Consider the following 15,443-nt stretch of genomic DNA (forward strand, 5'->3'; position numbering starts at 1 on the left):
GAGTACAGTACACAAGTGTGTGGACAAGTCTCTGCAATATGCCCAGCAGACACACACACATACACATACACACACACACACACACACACACACACACACACACACACACACACACACACACACACACACAAACAGCCCCATGAAAAGCCTATTTATGAGCGGTCAAAGCCCTCACCTCAGTCATAACAACTCTTCAATTCAAAGTTGGTATTCGAATGTGACCAAGACATTTTCTGTGTTGCCGTCTCTGCGGATCTGCTTGGATGAGTCTCCCTTGTGTGCCGGGAGAGCCAATTTACTTGAAACCAGGCAGCCGCCTCATTTCTCACTTTGAAAGCAGATCCAGGTCAACGCGTTTTTAGAAAAGCAGGCCGAGGAGGGTGGGAGGGGTCAAAAGGTCAATCGCTCTCAGTGGATGAATAAAATTATTCTAAGTAAATCACTATATAATGTGTTTTTTTGTGTTATAAGGATTTATTTCTACCCTTTTCAGTGCTTTTAAATGTGTATCACTCAGACTCTCATTCAGCATGAGCCAGTCTGTGGTGTTAAAGCAGCTGATACCAAAAAGAGTTTGCATCCATCAGTACTTATTTCTACCAAGTTCTTTAATTTATTATCATTCTATAAAGAAAACATTACGGGATGGTCGGTTCGAATCCCCGCGTTACCTCCGGCTTGGTCGACCGACTTCCGGTTTCTACTGCAGCGGCCATACCAGTTTCCTGTTTGTTGGCGCGTGCTATTGACAATGGCATATTTTCGCGATGCCTGCAAGATTTACCGTGGATAAATATCAACAACATGAACAGAACTGTCGCCAAACTTTCACCTGCACCTACCAGCAAATGAGTGAAAAGTTTCAAGTCGTACATATCAAGTTAGGTACGTAACTTAAATGGCTGTCTGGGTTTGCTGGTAGGTGCAGGTGAAAGCTTGTCAACAGTTCTGTGCATGTTGTTGACATTTATCCATGGTAAATCTTGCAGGCATCGCGAAAATATGCCATTGTCAATAGCACGCGCCAACAAACAGGAAACTGGTATGCTGCAGTAGAAACCGGAAGCCAGTGGACTACACTGCACAGAGTCTGTCTGCGGGTGGGAAGCCGGATGTGGGTCTGCGTCTTGGTCGCTGCACTAGCGCCTCCTCTGGTCAGTCGAGGGCGCTTGTTTGAGGGGGAACTGGGGGGAATAGCGTGATCCCCTCACGCGCTACGTCCCCCCGGCGAAACTCCTCACTGTTGGGTGAAAAGAAGCGGCTGGCGACGCTACATGTATCGGAGGAGGCATGTGGCTGTCTGCAGCGACCGGGATGGCTCGGAAGAGTAGGGTAATTGGCCGGATGCAATTGGGGAGAAAAAAGGGGGGGATCCCCCCCGGATCCCCCCCCCCAAAAAAAACAAAACAAAAACATTAAAAAGAAAAAAAACATTACAAACAGCAGAATTATGGTGTTCATATGACATATTTGAACTTGTTCAACCTTTTATTAACTATCAACGCAAACTCAAGTTAAGTTCAAATTTAAACTGCAGACTCATGTAGAGATAATATGTTAAAATGGTGACTGATATGAAGTGAAAACTGAACTCCATTTCAAGGGCATGGTTTGACATGATAAACAGCTATACATGTATACTGCACATAAAATGTAAAGCCAATGAAGACTGATTCTTTGAGAGTTAAAGCTACAATCCTGAAGATCATCAGTTGTTTTTGTTTTTGTTTTTTTTGTTTTTTTTGCTGATTGATATTTATGGTGATACTGGTAATTGCATTGGTATTGGACCACTCCAAATCCCAATGACCCATTAGAAAAATAACCAGCGCTCTTGAGTCAGCACTTTACCCACCACCAATCAAAAACATGGCTTGAACCTGATTTTAACTATTGATTTTATAGTATCTACTACTACTACTACCACTACTTTTGGCTGATCCCGTCAGGGGTCGCCACAGCGGATCATCCATTTCCATTTCTCCCCATCTTCTGCATCTTCCTCTGTCACACCAGCCACCTGCATGTCCTCCCTCACCATATCCATAAACCTCCTCTTTGGCCTTCCTCTTTCCCTCTTCCCTGACAGCTCCATATCCAGCATTCTTCTCCCAATATACCCAACATCTCTGCTCCACACATGTCCAAACCATCTCAATCTTGCCTCTCTTGCTTTGTCTCCAAATCATCCAACCTGAGCGGTCCCTCTAATATAATCATTCCTAATCCTGTCCTTCCTCGTCACTCCCAAGGAAAATCTTAACATCTTCAACTCTGCCACCTCCAGCTCCGCCTCCTGTCTTGGTTTATTTTATTGTATCTGCTGGCCGCCATCTTCCACTAGCTTTGTCTACCATATCTGCTTGTTAGCCACAACAACCTGCTTCTTCTCAAACTCGTTCTATCTGTCTTTCCTTTCCTTTCATATTTGGCTGCTATGGATAAGACATACAATATGAAGCATCATATCCTTTTACCAAATAAAGTTCTACTTCAGAATAACCATTAAAGGTATCACCCATAAAAGTGTTCATGATTTGGATATTTGAGAAATATCAATTGTCTTTAAGCACGCCAGCGATGGAAATGACCGAAAATGAGACTCTTCGTGAAATGAATCTGCAGGATTGTATATTGGGTTTGTTCATCCGGAAGCAGGAAAAGGGGCTTTGGTTGTGGAGTTTAGGAGGTCGATCATGCTGGTCAGGATCGATACTTGCTTTGGGTTGGGTTAGGATTAGGTTAAGGAGCGCTGGATCAAATTCTGCTTTCTGTGTTGCGATGAGAGAGACGGGGATTTAATCAATAATCTGTGAGCAATCCTCCCATTTGGAGACACCTTGTTACAAAACCCTGTTTTTTCAAATCTCTTTAGACTGTGTGTGATAGAGGGGAACTAGAGAGGAAAGATGGGCAGAAGGAGAGTGATAGGGAAGTGTTGTTGGCTTGGGGTGCAGGTTTAAATTCTGATCTGAGCCCATGATCCCATGAGGCAGATACACAGCATGATAATGCAGGCTGTGCCAGCCCCTGTGTCTAAGCCCCTGTGTGTAACTTTAACCATTGAGCAAGCACAGACCCTCATCATGTAACCAACCTTTACCACCTTTGTCTAGTCAGAAAGGCACGAACTGAGGAAGCCTCTTGGATGAGAGGCGAAACGTCTTCACGGATATATACCAAGTCCAGTTGCACTTGATTCAACTCCTTTGGATAACCATGACCTGGATGAATGAGAAAATTCACAGACAACCTTTACCACCATTTTTTTTCTTTCTTCAAACGAGGACATTGAGTGCAATGCACTGAGACGTGGAGGGCGGCAGCGTGGGACCTGCACAAAGAATGTCTAAAATTTCACCAAAGCTTCTGCAAATCTAACTAGTGAGGCATGTGATGTCCCTTTGAGTTTGAGAAGGAGGACAGCTGACCAGATGACAGACAGATGAGCCCGTGATGTACCGTAATAGCCCAAACATTCAGTAGAGACTATGTGCCTCCTTAATGATAAGGTAGAGGTTGAAATGTCTTTTTGACAATGCAGTGGAAGAGGCGGGTGTGCTGTGCCATACTATATGTCCACAGAAAGAGGTGGGTATATTCTTTGCCATTGCATTTCCATGGATACTAAATCTCCTCTCTTGTTATGGCAACGGTTGCCAGAGCAACTGAGTGTAGTTATGCAACTATAACTCTTCTCAAAAGAAATTAGCCAGGGTTATTTCGTTTGTTTTTGTTTTTTTAATCTTTTTTTTGGGGGGGGGGGTTATTTACCAAAAATAAAAAATAGGCAACTGCATTATGCTGAGCTTTAGTTGAATGTTTTATGCAATACAGTTTCCTGAAGACAGCAGCATGACAGAAAAAGATGTAGAAACTCACAATTTTCACGAGTGTAATCAATATCACAATAGAGATTGATAACGGATCAAACTACGGTTTAAGTTTCCACAGCTCACACTGGCAAGCACTGAAATCACCCGTTTAATTAGTACATGCTGCAATGATACACCATCCCAGGGAGGCTTAACAGACAGGCTCAGAGATCTTTTTATATCTCCTTGTTTTTGAATTAGTCTGTGATCAAGAGAGCGACAGAGAGAGAGAGAGAGCGAGAGAGAGAGAGAGAGGGAGAGGGAGAGAGGGAGATAGAGAATAACATTTTCATGCATATCCACACTTATTTGTGTGTGTGTGTGTGGGGGGCAGGTTAAGATAAAAGGCTTATTGTGGTGGCACGTTCAAACCCTGTATCCTCAGTGGACAGTAGTCTAAATGGGTTCTGTGTATAAATGGAAACTGTTTGGTGGCACGGTGACCCGGTGGTTAGCACTGTTGCCTCACAGCAAGAAGGTCCTGGGTTCGAACCCCAGGTCATCCAGGGTCCTTTCTGTGTGGAGTTTGCATGTTCTCCCCATGTCTGTGTGGGTTTCCTCCAGGTGCTCCAGTTTCCTCCCACCAGCAAAAAGACATGCATGTTAGGGTTAATACTCCTGCCTATGCCTCTGAGCAAGGCAATGGAAAGAAGAACTGGAGTTGGTCCTCGGGTGCTGTAGCTCCCCAGTGTTCCTTTACAATGGGATGGGTTAAATGCAGAGAACAAATTCATTGTAACCTACAATGAAAGAATAAAGTGGCTTTCTTCTTTCTTCTTCTAATGAAACAAAACTCACTATATCAACCCTAAATACATACAAACTGTGCTTGTTTATAGAAGTTGCCTCTGAAAATAAAGTTCCAGACAACGTTGGATTTGTTTATACAAGTTTTGCCCACAAATAACTTCACTTGTTGGGGGCTGGGTTGAGATGGGAGCTACATGCAAACCCTATTGTCTTAAAGCCTGGCGAGGGAAAATGCTGAAACTTGTGTTCATAAGTGACTTTATCTAATTTTATGCTGATGACTATGGTCATTATCAGGCTATAGATGATTGCTTTCAAGGATTCTGTTATGATACTCTGGTTGCTTTAAAGGGTTAATTTACAGCAAAGCACTTTGCCTCTCCTGTCTGTGCAGCTGCATTGTTTAAGAAGGGCTCTCTTTCCCTGGGCCGTTTTCCACAGCCATCAGACATCTGTCGAGAGGAGCAAGTAGCACCATTCACTCTCTAAAGATGATGATATCCGATAGGAAACTGTCCTCATATTGGGCTCAAGTGAGAACCAATGAATGTTTCCTTTTATGACAAAAGAGCCTCAGTAACCTCCATGTTCACAACAGACCGCTTTCATCCTAACACGAGGCAGCTGGGCTCTGCAGGGAGGACCTTCTCCTAGAAACAATGTCTAAAAACACCATTCCTACATTTACTCCGGAAACAAAGGAATTGGGATACTTTCTTGAAGGTAATACCCAGTTTTCCTCTCTTAGGCTCAACCTTTTCAATGTTTTTGTATCCTGATATAGACAATGTTACCCTTTAGTTTTCATTTCCCTGGTCTGCTGTGTGGTAGTTTCACCCTACATATGATGCGAGTAATTATGTTTCACCTCAAGGAATGCTTAAAAATGTCCAAGATGATAATACTTTGTTACTGGCATGACGGAATTCTGTTTAAAGAGCGACAATTTTTTATTTTTTATTTTTTTTGTACTTCTTCAGCTTTAAAGTCAAACTTGAAACTAGCTGTTCTTGTGCACAATTTTACCACCCACACACAAACAACAACCTTTGCCTTCCATTTAGTTATTGGACAATGCCGGACACCAGAAATCTGTTTAGGACTGATATTATAGTTGCAAATTTCTCCTTTGTAAATTTCTTTTTCAATTCAATTAGAAAAAGATTTCATCGGTGCCTAGGGACGTCTGCAGTGAAACCCAGTCATGGACTGTACCACCAGGACGTGAGAGGGGGAGATCCAGCAGGAAAATAATGGCCGTCTCTGGCGAGGACTATTACTGTCGCCACTACCAGCGCAACTTGTTTGACCCCTCCCGCTGCAGCTCCTGCCTGCGGCCGGGTCACATGCACCTGAGCAATATCCCCGCCGCTGCCCAGCAGGTGAGTTTGCGTAGACTAGATGTGGCCACATGCATATGAGTGAATGGTTGTCATTGTTCCAGCACTTCAGAGAGACAGTCTCTCCCGTGTACTTTAAAGTCCCTCAAGTGCTGCTCTGTAACCAGGTAGAGACGAGGGTAAAGTAGTAGTGCCATTTATACATTCATGTGGTCTTGACGAGTTAGCCCACTTCTTGCCGTGGCTCTCCACCATGCCACCCTGTGTTACACTTCACATTCATATGCACGTTTGGATAAAATCACATTCCAACTTGAAATAATGATGAAAGGGGAGTGGACGTCGCCCACCAAGGCGAAGATGGCGTAAACCTGCAGCACAATAAACAAGCCAAGCTGCTGTGGTGGGGAGATGATAAAATGGCAAGATGACGTTTGATTCTGTATCATTAATTAATGAAAGCTTCATTACAATTCCAGATGGATGGGCTGTAATTTAATATGTCCAAATAATGGATGCACACGTGTAGCCTCACACCACAACCATGCCCCCACTTTAGTTAAACTATCCCCACCGAATATCACAGGCTGAACACTTTTTTTATGATATATGCCATGACGATATTACATATTCTTTGAGTGCTGACTCAGCCCAGTGATCGCAAGCTAAAACAAGTAAAACGTTTTCTGTAAATGAAGGTGAGGGATGAAGGAGGGATCAAGATAAGGGCAAGAAAGAAGAGTGTGGGTGGACCTTGTAATGCAAAAGCACCAGAGCAATGAAATAATGATGAGCCTAGCCAGAGACAAGGTTGAGTTACGTTCTGCAGAGTCCTAATGTATTGGCTGAGCTAGACAGGTGGAGAAGCAAAAAACAGAGAAGGAGGGGAGTTTCTGCAACACTTGACAGCAGATTTGGCTGGGAAGACATCAGAGAGTCGCAGTAAGTGCAACACATCTTCTTAGATTTATGCTTAATGTTGTCGGCACATGCTCATGTAACCAAACGTACAAATGCTGTATTCATTTATTTCTCATACACCTTCATAGGTTGACAGGCAAAAGCGAGCAGGTATTTGCGCTGGTAAGCTTTGACCAGAGTCATGGTATAGGATGATATTTCAGTCACTGCTTTCCTCAAGACATAAAACAAAAACCTCAAAAGGTTTTTCTTTTTAAATATTGGAAGCTATGATGACGAAGATCCGGCATTAGAAATAAAGTGTGTCCCATTAAAACCAGAGCATTTTTGCATGAACCGAATCAGTTCGAAAGTTTCGTGAAGTTAGAGCTACCAGTGACGCAGTGCATCAAGACTGATTTCAGTCATTCTCAAGTTTTGGGCTGATATTCACCAGGGCACTGAGGTCACTAACTAATGTGACCCTCGCTAAAATATTGATGAGTGGTTTAAATGTGTCAGATGTGTTTGTCCAATCTGCAAATCAGGATGATGGAGATGATGAAGCATTGTCTGAGGTGAACACAAATGCCACTAGTGATACAATCAGCACTGGCTGGACCTCTGTGTGGAGCCTGCAGGTCCAAAGCTTGAGTCCTGACTGGGAACTCAATATCTGTGACAGTGACACACAATCCAGGTGATTACGTATATCCTTTGGCCTGCTTTTCTTAAAAAAAAAAAAACAAAAAAAAAAACAATCTTATGCACTTCTTATTGTAGACTGGCCAAGCCGCTTGGTTTTTCCCTCATCATATTGTTGCATGGGCAGCTTGACCTTTGGTGTAAAGGACATAACATTGTTGTATTATACATGATAATTTGCTTTTAAAAACATTGAAAAGTAGGGGCGTCCGGGTAACATTGCGGTCTATTCCATTGTCTACCAACACGGGGATCGTCGGTTTGAATCCCTGTGTTACCTCCAGCTTGGTCGGGTGTCCCTACTGACATAATTGGCCGTGTCTGCGGGTGGGGAAGCTGGATGCGGGTATGTGTCCTGGTCGCTGCACTAGCACCCACTCTGGTCGGTCGGGGCGCCTGTTTGGGGGGGAGGGGGAACTGGGGGGAATAGCATGATCCTGCCATGCGCTACGTCCCCCTGGTGAAACTCCTCACTGTCAGGTGAAAAGAAGCGGCTGGTGACTCCACATGTATCGGAGGAGGCATGTGGTAGTCTGCAGCCCTCTCCAAATCGGCAGAGGGGGTTGAATCAGTGACCGGAACAACTCGGAAGAGTGGGATAATTGGCCGGGTACAACTGGGGAGAAAATGGGATGGGGTGGGGTGGGGGGGATCCAAAAAGAAAAAGAAAAAAAACATTGAAAAGTGAAAAATATTTCACTTTCACATTTTATTCAGTGTAACACTAGAAAATGTTTTAATTCCCTCCGCCACCAAAATTACAACCAATCAAAACTCAGGAGCATCAGGGTCAAGGCCTAGTGAGGGGACATGCAAGAGAAAAAACAGAATTACAAGAAGACACGTAGAAGAGATTTTTCTTCTTTTTTTTTACAATTCAACTGTCAGAACATGCAGTAAAGGATTAATTTATTGTCACAGTGCAAAGAAATATTGGAGTATTGAGCTTGGGTTGTCTCATTTTGCTAATGTATTGATTCAACATGACATAATGTAAAGACCATTTCAGGCAGGTATCTATATGGTGACAGACTGTCGGCTAATACTCTCTAAAGTTATATTTACAGAATTCAGAAGTGTTAAAATATGTTTTCTTCAATGCTTATACTCTTGGCAATGGTCTGCTTACCCTTCTGATTTTGCCGTCTTCCTCATGCTCCCCCAAAAAACTTTCTCAGTCCTATTGTTTACCGATTTCTAAGCGCAGTGGCTGAGAGGCAAATGTGTTCCAGTATTGACTGCTCTCTGGTTATGACATGTTACATAAAGCCCCACGCACATGCAGTGTATCTTTGCCATGTCTGCAATGACCTTGTATCACCCACCCTCAGCTCTCCACACCAGTGGGACAGTCCAAAGAGGGGTGTTTCCCTCAGCCCACAGAGGCACTGGAAGGACCAGACCGATATGACCCGGCTGGACCCTTCTCCCCACAGAGTCTGCAACAGCCCCTGGATGGACGACAGAAGGGGCAGAGACAGGTCACGGCGGGCATCAGGTCAGATCGAGTGTGCGCGCTACCTTTTTACGTTTAGGGTTTAGCGCCACAAACAAATACCTTTACCTTTCAGAAAGTCAGAACTCTTATAAGATCTGTGTAAGATTTTGCTTATAAGCAAGGAATGATGTGGCATTGCATCTGTGGTGTATTTGGTCCATGAAGTCATACAGTGAATTATGAACGTGCTAGTGTATATTTTTTTTCAGAGACAAGAACAGACAGGCAACAAGAAAGTGGCTACTTCTCTCCAAATAGAAAAGGCAATGGCGAAAGGCAGATGGAAGACGTCAACAACAAACAGGTGTTTCGCCACCATGAGAAGGGGCGTCCCCTCCCCAATAACCACAGGCTTGAGCCCAAAGCCTGTGTTCCCTTCAGGAATGTCAACCTCGGTATCCCTTCTCAAAGGAGGAGCACAGAGACGTTCATGCAAGAAACCTGGAGAAGCGAATCGCCACAGAGGTACACCTATTACTCCAACTTCAGAGGGGGGACTAAGTCCCAGGAGAACTCTCCCACCCGCCACTACTCTAACAGCCCAGACCGCTACAGGCTAACAGGATCTACTTCGGAGTCCCACAGAAGGAGCTCTTACTCAAGGAGTCAAACTCTGTCTCACCTCCCATGTCAAGCTCCCTCTCAGGTTTCATCACATACCTCTTCTCGACATACATCAAGCAGGTCTAGTCCGTCTCGCAGGAGGGGGTCCATTGTCTCTCGGACTGCCTCACCAAGGATAAGCCATGGCCACAAGCGCACAGGCTCCTCCCAATTACAGGATGGAGAGTTGGGGCACACACAGAGAGGACGCAGTCGAGAGTCAAGACGTCCATCTCAGACTTCAGACAGCCACAGTTTGAACTCAGAGATGCTATGCCGAAACCTAGAAACAATTTCTCACCGTGGCTCCTCGGCCATTAGGCCTACATCATTTAATGGCTCTCAGGCATCATCCCGGACCAGAACAGCTGTCAACAGCTCTATTGATACTCATACTCACAACAGCCGTGAAGGCTCTCCGTCCAGGACTGACCATGGCACATACCGTCAAACCCTGATGAGAGAACCCATCTCTAGAGATGGCAGACCAGATACGATGCAAACCTATTCAAAGAGACTTCATGAGAGCCAGGAGAAATCCAACTCCAGCCCTTCTCAGGGCTCCTGGCATGGTACCCCACACTCATTACTGAGCCCCACCCACACACATGGCTCCTCCCCATCAAGACGGGGGGTGGAGTCTGAGCTCCTTGCCCATTCACTGAAGTCCCATGCTGCGACCATGGAAGGTGATAAGGGTAATGATGGTAACAACAAAAGCAGTGGGGATCGGAGCAGGAGTAATGTCAGGCGAGGCTTAGAGACCTTGTTAACCTCTGAACCCAAGAAGGCCCAGGCAGAGGTTGAAGAGGTATACCAGTTTTTACCCATGGCTTCGTTTTCTGTGTTTAGTGCATTGGCAGATAGACCCATGTCAGAAATGAAACAATTAGTACACATTGTCTAGAAATGTTTATGCCAGTGACGTTTTCTGAATCTCAATCTCAGGTGGTGATGACAATGGAGGACTACATGGTCCTGGCTGATGTCCCAAAGATCTATGTGGATTCAGAGGATGATTTTCAAGTGCTGAGGAAGAGGAATCAGAGTCCCAGTCCACAAAGGGACCAGAAGTTCAGGACATCCAGGTTGGTGGTATGGTTTTGGATGGTACAGTATGTTTTCATTTGTAGCAATTTCAAGAGGCCTGCAACCATGCACCTGTCCTGATTTACTGCTATACTGTTGTTGAAGCAAGCCCTTTGGAGGCGACACAACAGTGCAGTAGTGATTACAGCACAAATAATGCAATTTTGGAAAAATGACTACTCGTGCAGCTACATTAGATAATACACTGTTGTAGTGGTGATCCATGAGGTGTTTTACATCAGTTTGAAAACCAAATACTTTGTAGCGTGGTGGCAGATGAAATATGTTGTTGATCATACAGTGGTTATCCTTAAAGGTCTTATCCAGTGGTTAATTTTAGCGACATGTCAGGCCATATCATACAATTAATGAACACTAATACGTTGGATGATGCTTTTAGTGCCTACTGCTTGCTCTTCCACATTCAACAAGCAAATTCCTGCTTCTTCTTCTTCTTCTTCTTCTTCTTCTTCTTCTTCTTCTTCTTCTTCTTCTTCTCCTTTTGTGGCAGATTTGAATACTTGGTGGGAATGGCAGACGCTGCCAGAACCAATCAAATATAGCATATACTAGATGAGCAATTACAGAACACTAATACATTGAATGGCTATTGCCACAAAAATGCCAGTATGAAAAGGTATTAAATAAGACAGTCTTAATATTTTTTTTTCAAAAATCGTGTCTTACGTCTTTAAGTGATATAAAGTCGTATATGTAGGAGACCTTGAATCTTGAGGGAGGGAGAAAGAAGGGCCAATAAAGGTTTTTTTTTAAGTTCATGTTGATCAGTAAACTTGTATTTTTACTTCATTCTGCCTACCCATACCATTGTTATGATTGTGTTTAAGGTATCACGATGAAGTAGATGTCCACAGTTCAAGGATTGAGACAGACAAGAGAGGGAGGGGCAGAGAGAGAGGGAGAGACAGACGGGAGAAATGTCCTGATTCAGAGGATGATGATAGAACATCTAAAAGGCAGTCAACGTCGTCTCATCACGCACAGGTTTGTGCTTTAATGCAAGAAATATTTACCACTTATAGCCATTAAATACCCCAAAACTTATACGTCTAATAATAGAAAGCAGAAATAAAAGATTTTAAACAATCAGAGTGTGCACAGATCTTCAAAATCAAAAGAGAGAGCTCTTCCCGAACACACCCCAAGACAAGCAAAAATCACCCCTTAACGTTTTGGCATCGACTCTCTGCATCTGGAAATATTACAGAAGTGTCAACGGGAAAAAATGGCCCATTCATACATTCATTCTAAATTAGCTCTTCATTTTTATTTCATCCTTTTCACCTCAGGCATACATGTACAGGTAAGCTGGAGCTGTAAGTTTTAGGGGAGCAACTTCTTTTTCATTTATCACATTCATTAATAGATTCTGTGGTGGCTGATGCTGATGTGTCCTGCAGTCTCGGTACTGAGACATTGTACCCAAAAAGGGTGAACTAGCATACAGAGGGCTATGGACTCCAACACAAGATGCAACAAGGCACTCAATCGGGTGGTATTTCTAAACAGTGCAACGGCACAGTGCCATAAATTACATGCAATAATTGTGCACAGAAGTCCCCATTGGTTCATAAAATCTATTTCAAAAACAGGTCTGCTGACAAATACCGATAGCTTCAAGGGATGGTGTTGCCCTATATACAGTGTAATGCGCCCTATATACGGTGTATGTTTTATGATGTGACATCATAATTGAAAGTAAAAACACATCATAATATGTCTTTTTTGTTTCTGTCATGATACCCACTGTCCACAAAACTATGCATGGTAAGTATATTTTTTTTCATGACTCCGTATCTGCCAAACAGATAACCTGAAGATGGTGGTCCCCAAAAAGGAAACTGTTAAAACAACAAGGAGAGAGCAAAAAATAATCTTTCCTGAGCAGTATGACTGTTTCTGTTGTTTAAATCAATCACTATTTAAGAGTCTCTACACCAGTCCACATGCATTGGGCGGCACAGTGGCCCAGTGGTTAGTACTGTTACCTCACAGCAAGAAGGTCCTGGGTTCGAACCCCAGGGTTGTCCAACCTAGGGTGTCATCCTAGGTTATCTTCTGTATGGAGTTTGCATGTTCTCCCTCATGTCTGTGGTGGGTTTTCTCCGGGTGCTCCGGTTTCCCCCACCATCAAAAAGACACGCGTGTTAGACATGTCGGTGCCCCTGACCGAGGCATGGCAAGACGAACTGGAGTTGGTCCCCGGGTGCTGCACGGCGGCTACCCACTGCTCCACGGTGGCTACCCACTGCTCCTAGCTACACAGCTAAGATGGTTTAAATGCAGAGCGTAATTTCCCTACAGGGATTAATATAGTATATCAAAATCCCCCCCCCAAAAAAGAACCGGCGAGTAATTGCCAATTACCATTAGAGACAGTCGTTCCTCTCTTTCTCCCTATCTCTTTCTCGTCTCGCCTTCTCGCTACCACACACAGAATCCTCTTCTGCTTTCAGCTGATTATGAAAATGTTACATTTCTTCTTTTCCTTCCTGTCTTGCATTGGTTCCTGTTGTGTGGTGAACATTTGCGTTGCATTTCTTACATCATTTCAAATGTTGTTTTTTTTAAAATCTTAAATTCTTTTTTATTCTGGTCACTGGTGTTACAGCTTGCATGCGCCGATGCTTGAGAGCAACGTTGCAGTGGTTATTTCAGTTTTGACAACAGCAGTTTCAGTTTCTGTTAATCTTGGCTGTGAGATAAAAAAAAAACAGCACTGAGTGCTCTGGATGATCTTGCTTTGAATACTCCTCTTGCAGTTGCACATCCTGGTTACTTCAAGGGATGGATGTCCAAACTGGATGAAGATGGAAAGGTAAAAAAAAAGAAGTTTTCTTTACGAATGCATATTGCCACCATGATTTCACGCACACTGGCAGTATACACACGATTCATAAACAAACGCACATACGGTAAAAGATCATGATGCTGTTTGCAGATGTTTTGTAACAGTGGTGTAGATAATTTCACTGTGACCCATAAAATGAAATGACTGAATCTGGTGCTTGTGTGTTTTGGTCAGTGGCGGAAACACTGGTTTGTCTTGGGTGACGCCTCGCTGAAGTATTACAGCCATTCGGAAGCTGAGGAGGTAAGACTGAACATCCTCCGAGGCAGATATTCCCGATTTCAAAGAGATTAACACAGGTTTTTTTAAGCTACAAAAATGTAATCAATCAAGCTTGGTCTGCTGCAGGACCATTGGCAGCATGTGTTTGACCTAAAACTCATTTAACAGAGACCAACATTTGTGCTGCAACCTGCTCTCTGAAACACAAAACAGCACCATTTTTGTCCATGTGTGTATTTTGAAAAAAAAAAAAAGGAAACTTTTTTTTTCAATCTTTTAACTCAGCTCTTCCTGTTTTGGTGCAGTCAGATGACGTGGATGGAGAGATCAACCTGGCTTCCTGCTTCACCGTGTCAGACTGTGATACTGAGAAGAACTATGGCTTCCAAATTCATGTATGTGTTTTACTTGTTTTTGGTTCATTCCAGCTAACTTTCTAAACAAACACACACACAAAACAGGCAAACCGAAGTCACCCTCAACACTGATACACACATCACATGCTTCAGCTGTTTACTTCTTTCCTATATAACGTGTGTGTGTGTGTGTGTGTGTGTGTGTGTGTGTGTGTGTGTGTGTGTGTGTGTGTGTGTGTGTGTGTGTGTGTTCGTTCGTTCGTTCGTCTTCATGCTTTCTTTTGATCTTCTTCAGACAAAGAGTGCAGTGTTCACTCTCTCTGCAGTGACCTCCAGAGTAAGACGGAACTGGGTGAAGCGACTAAAGCAAACTGTTCAGAATAACACACAGTGAGTCTATCTATTTTCAGAAGATACCATGATTTGGCCCATTGTTCAGTGGTGTGTGTCTTTCGACATCTGCAATACAAGTCAACCGAAACAGTCCGTGCTTTTTCAAAACCACAAAACAGAGTAGAAATAAACTGAGCTTGAAGTAAGGCCCATCAGGAACAAGTTGTGGGACCCATATTGTATTGGATTTCAAAATCTACAAAGGAGAATTTTGCAGGAAATTTAGCCAAAAAGTACAAAGCTAATTAACCGAACCTGCATTTGAAGTTACAAAAAAAAAGTCATCAGTCAGTGTGTCATTGTTTCATAGCAATATATAAATCAGAAAAGCCCACATGTAGCTTATTTCATTGCTATTCTACATACACATTTTGACCTCTGAGATGGAGATATAACCTTCTCACTTCAGGACATATCTTCTTCAGAGCATTGCCCAAATTCCTGTACACACTGAGGGAATGCAGATAACATGATCGGGGGCACATTAAGGGAATGCAGAGAATGTGATCGGGGGTCTGTTGTGTATTGTACATATCAACCTTTTCCCTCTGACATGTAACAGTATCTCCTTGCCTTTCCCTCTGATTCTGACCACAGCCAATCAGATGCTGGAGGCGAGAAAGAGAACCCCCTCTCTCTGAGACCGTCGTCATGCCAACCGCCTGCGCAGCTCACCTGCAAAGACCTAGACTATGACACTACATTTGCTGCCACGGACTCCACCACCACCGCTGCAAATTCTCATCGCGCCGAGCACCACCAAGGTGATTTAAAAGACGTGGATCTGGGGGAAACACCCTTAGAATTATCTCCGGCCAGTCAAAGGGAAGAAGGGGAGGG

General features: G+C 43.7%; 1 long non-coding RNA gene across 1 annotated transcript; it reads left to right on the top strand.

The window, feature by feature from the left end:
* Positions 1 to 14,182: 14,182 nt before the first annotated feature.
* LOC130112213 (uncharacterized) lies at positions 14,183 to 15,386 on the top strand. Its single transcript, XR_008810211.1, has 3 exons — positions 14,183 to 14,249; positions 14,506 to 14,600; positions 15,201 to 15,386. It is a non-coding gene; the product is annotated as an uncharacterized LOC130112213 (long non-coding RNA).
* Positions 15,387 to 15,443: the final 57 nt, after the last annotated feature.

This window comes from Lampris incognitus, chromosome 5 (genome assembly GCF_029633865.1).
Source record: "Lampris incognitus isolate fLamInc1 chromosome 5, fLamInc1.hap2, whole genome shotgun sequence".
Taxonomy (NCBI): domain Eukaryota; kingdom Metazoa; phylum Chordata; class Actinopteri; order Lampriformes; family Lampridae; genus Lampris; species Lampris incognitus.